Source organism: Phoxinus phoxinus (assembly GCF_949152265.1).
Source record: "Phoxinus phoxinus genome assembly, chromosome: 2".
NCBI classification, from domain to species: domain Eukaryota; kingdom Metazoa; phylum Chordata; class Actinopteri; order Cypriniformes; family Leuciscidae; genus Phoxinus; species Phoxinus phoxinus.
Window position 1 is genome coordinate 28,968,469 of NC_136877.1, and position 5,274 is coordinate 28,973,742.

Genomic DNA, 5,274 nt, shown 5'->3' on the forward strand with positions numbered 1-5,274 from the left:
AGAGCTTTGAAACTCTCTCCTGTCTTTTCCAGTTCTCTCTTCCAATCAGCAGAAAGCTAACCAGTCATGTGATTGTCCCCTGGGAGAGTAAGATGATATCACCCCCCCCCCCCCCCCCCCCACACACACACACACACACTCCACACCCCACACACACACACAGGGCCACTAACAGTGCTGTCAGACACTGTTCATTACCAATATATCCACATGCTTTGTTTACCTGCCTAAAGAAAATAAACAGGTAGGCTTGAGTACCTACGTCTCCACTATAGCACATGTGGAGACTATAATTGCAAACTAAACCGGCTAACTATAATATAATTATATCATTATAATGAAAATAATTTTCATAACCACTGCACATGATGAGTCAAAACAATGTATATATTTTAGAGAGCGTGATGTGAAGATGTCATCAGATTATGCCAGTGTAGCCTAATACATCACACTTCAGCAGTATCATAGGTGGACACCTACAGTTTATGTAATATTGATAGTTTAATAGTTACTTTAATCAATATGGATTCAGTATATTTAACTGTATAATATATATATATTTTTCTTTTGAAAATATATATTTTTTTCTTTTGAAAATATATATTTTTTTCTTTTGAAAATATATAATTTTTTCTTTTTGAAAATATAAAGAATGGAATACAGGAAAAAGCAAAAGTAAAAAAAAAAAGCAAAAAAGAACGCAAATAAAGGCATAACATAAAGCGGTGTGGGCGGTCGTACGCATTGTGAGCGCAAGGCCCCACTTCGCGTGGCAGTGTGCACGGTTTTTGTAACTGCACGCGACTCCGCAACCGAAGATGCATGGTCCATTATAAGGTCCATTATAATAATGTTCACGAAACTAAATGAAAATGATTAGGGAAATTAGAAAATATGTAAGATAACATCTGGGGCATAGCCAGTTTTTTTTTTTTGGGGGTGGGGGGGGTGGGGGGGGGGGTGGGGGCGGGGGGGGCACTTTCAAGCTAAAACCGGTGCGCAACCTTTGCTACGGTTTCCGGGTTGAACAACATGTTTCCTGTAAACGGTGTGCAACGGGGTTTGAGATACGTTTTCTCTTGTTTGGTGGGTGTTTCAAAAATGACAGCAACATGTAAACCATGCGCTATTAAAGAGACAGCTCGCACAATGGGTCCAAGTAAAGTCGTTTCCAAATATGTCCGCTGCAGCTTTGCCTACGCAACAATTGAAGATATTAGAAGACATTGTCATAAAAATTTGATAGTAAAAATAATAAGGTCATATATCATAACACAGTCTCGGAAGTAAGAAGTGGATTATCCTTCACTTGAAATGTTTGAAGCGAGGCAAATGTTGGATCACAATAATTAGGAACCACATATCCCTTCAGTCGATTAGGATGTTCTCTTTTATTCTGGACGGCAAGGGCAGTGACTGTAACATCCGAGCGTATTTTGCAGTATTAAACACGTTTATACCGATTTCATCAGGCTCTGACAATTCTTCTTCTTCTTCTTCTTCAAAAAGAAAAGAACACAAAGAATGGCCTTCTCAGCTGCCATAGTTGCAACTCTTGCGTCATCAGAACAGGGTGTTCAACTCACCACGTTTCCGTTTAAAAAAACCTTTGCAACTTTTTGTCGGGGCTGAACGCAGCCGAGGTAAGGGACATTCTAAAACGCTTAACGTGGCTTAATGTACTAAGACAGTGATATTAAAAGACCAAACTCAGTAAACATCTTATTAATAAACCATACTATGTACAAAAAATCAGATGAGCCCAGAGTATGACAAGGCTTGTTAGATCTCCAATTCTCTTGAAAAAATTGCGATGAGAAATAAAGGTTTTAGAGTAAGGAACTTTTCTGAAACCTCTACAATAGTTCGAAGGGAGCCAAATCCAGGCCTTCCAATACAACAGCCAAATCCCAAGGCGGTGCTCTAGTGTGCAGTGCAGGCCTAAGCCTCAGTGTGCCACAGAGAAAACGAACAATGAGAGGATCTCTCCCCAAAGACATACCACCCAAAGGAGAATGGTAGGCAGATATATAGCCGCCACATACACCTTCAAGGTGGAGGGGGACAGTCCATCAGAGAAACGTTCTTGCAGAAAATCAAGTACTGAACTGACAGGACAGATAACAGGATTAAAATTGCATTCTCCACACCAAGTAGAGAATAGTTTCCATTTCAGTGCATACAGTCTTCTCGTGGAGGGAGCTCTAGACTGGACTATGGTCTCAATGACCTCAGTCGAGAGACCTGATTCTAAGAGCTCAGGGGCCAGGCCCACAGTTTCTCTGGACGAGGGTGATAAATCGTGCCCCCTGCTTGGGACAGAAGGTCCCTCCTGATCGGAATCACCCTCGGAGAGCCATCTAGAAGGGACACTAGGTCCGAGAACCACATGCGACAGTGAGTTGAGTCTGATGATGCGAAAAGGTAGACTTGAGCTTGACCGAATTTCTCCCACAGGAGCTTCACCAACTCGGGGTAAGTCTCCATTCCCCGGGCCTCAGCCCCTGCCTCGACAGGATATCTGCTCCCAAATTTAGATGCCCCGGAATATATACCGCCCTGAGAGACAGTGATTTCCCCTTGGCCCATGGGAGGATCTGATGAGCCAGTTTGCAGAGGTGACGTGACCTCAGACCCCCCTGATAGTTGATGTAAAAGACCACCGCTGTGTTTTCCGTGCGGACAAGCACATGGTGACCTCTCAGGTCTGGCAGGAAATGTTTGAGAGCCCGAAACACCGCCATCATTTCTAGCAGATGTATGTGCCAAGAAAGTAGATGGTCCTGCCACAGACCTTTCGCCGAGTGACCACTTATGATCGCCCCCCCCAACCTGTGAGGGAAGCATTCGTCGATGGCGTTTTGTGTCGACAAGAAGCCCCCAACACTGGGCCTCGGGCGAGGAACCAAGGCGTGTTCCACATGACCAAGGCACGTAGGCATCGGATTTCCCTCTGAGAAAACCCCTTGGTCCTGAGCCACCACTGCAGGGGTCTCATGTACAGGAGGCCAAAAGTGATAACGTTGGACACAGCTGCCATGAGACCCAACAGTCTCTGAAACTGTTTTACAGTGAGTGACTGGCCTAATTTCACCCCTTTCACGGCTGAGAGAATCGAGTGAAATACGTGCTGGTGACAATTGTGCCCGCATCGTTGTCGAATCCCAGATCACGCCCAGAAAAGTGGTCCTCTGTGATGGAAGGAGTAAACTCTTCTTGGCGTTGAGCCTCAGCCCTAGCTGCTTTATATGGGACAGAACGATATCGATGTCGAACTACCATCTGCTCTGACTGAGCTAAAATCAACAAAGTCTATGTAATTTAACACACGGATGCCCTGGAGTCTCAGGGGAGCCAGAGCTGCATCCATGCGTTTCGTGAAAGTGCAGGGTGATAGACCTAGGCCGAATGGAAGTACCCGATATTGGTAAGCTTCGCCCCCGAAAGCGAACCTCAGGAACTTCCTGTGATGAGGATGGATAGATATATGGAAATAAGCGTTCTTCAAGTCTATTGTGACAAACCAGTCCTCGGACTGAATCTGTGACACTATATGTTTGAGTGTAAGGATCTTGAACTTGAGTTTCTGAACCCTGCGGTTTAATAGGCACAGGTCTAGAATGGGTTGCAACCCCCCATCCTTTTTTGGAACTGTAAAGTAACGGTTGTAAAACCCTTACTCTCTGCTAGGAGGAGGAACCCTCTCTATAGCCCCCTTTTGTAAAAGAGTCTGAACCTCTTGCTCCATAACCAGAGCCTGCTCGGGGTCCACCAGAGTAGGAAGGACCCCTAGAAAACTGGGCGGACGAGAACCAAACTGAATTCTGTAACCCTCTTCTATTGTGTGCAGGACCCAATGAGATATATTTGGCAGTAGTTTCCACGCTGCCAGAAATTTTACTAAGGGTACGTACCAGTCTCTCGAGACTGGCCTCTGGATTTAGTCGAACAGTCACTTCGGTTCCCTGAAACGGCGAACCGTCAAGGAACAACCGACTTGACTGTTCTACGACCCTCGGAGGAGGATCGTTTGGGGATGCTGACACCTCGGTGCCCTGAAACGGATGACCGGCAGGGAACAACCGAACTGGCAACGCTTCAACTCCCCTCAGAGAGTCCTCTCTGTCCTCTTCTCATCTAACAAACTCTTTTTATTGCACTCTTCATGATCTTCTGCTGACCAGTCAATATTTAATTTGCTGCTGGTAGAGGTGTTAGTGAGGCCAGCAGGGGGCACTCACCCTGTGGTCTGTGTGGGTCCTAACACCCCAGTATAGTGATGGGGACACTATATTGCCAAAGAGCGCCGTCCTTCGGATGAGACGTTAAACCAAGGTCCTGACTCTCTGTGGTCACTAAAAATCCCAGGATGTCTTTCGAAAGAGTAGGGGTGTAACCCCGGTATCCTGGCCAAAATATGCCCAGTGGCCTCTGTCCATCATGGCCTCTTAATCATCCCCATATACTGATTGGCTTCATCACTGTCTCCTCTCCACCAGTAAGCTGGTGTGTGGTGGGCGTTCTGGTGCAATATGGCTGCCGTCGCATTATCCAAGTGGATGCTGCACATTGGTGGAGGTTGAGGAGATTCCCCCCTTCTATTTAAAGCGCTTTGAGGTCTCAGAAAAATCGCTATATAAATGTAACGAATAATAATCATATTAATAATAATAATATAGATACTGGGACAGACAACAGTAAATAGACAAGGACAGTAAAACAGATAGTGCTTGCTGATGGCAACAGAAGCTAGCACGGTCTGATCTCAAGGGTGCTTTATAGCTTCCTGGTCGATAACGTCACCCGCTTATTTTTCCATTGGACTGATTATACACGTGCTTTACGACACAATCACGCAGGGCGTTCTCAATGCGTCTCGACGCAGATCGAGTTCCCTTGAAAAGGAACAATGCTTTTTCTGTGTGTCCTTTTTTCCCAAAAAACGAAAGACAAGTATTCAGCTCGATTTTTTTCTCTCGAAGTGATAACATGTGCTTACATAATGAGAAGACTAAAATAAAAAATAAAAGACTAAAAAGAACATATTCCCCTCTGACACAAATATTTATTATTATTTTGAAAAATGTATAATAATATCAATTCTGTATTATATATTTTTCAAGGCTTGTACCTTGTAACCTATTTCACGGTTTGCGTTCTCGAGCCATTAGGCACTGTTTTGTGCAAATGAGATTACAATCTCTGTTACTTTCATTTACTATTATCACTGTAAAGCTGCTTTGAAACAATCTATTGTTAAAAGTGCTTTATAAA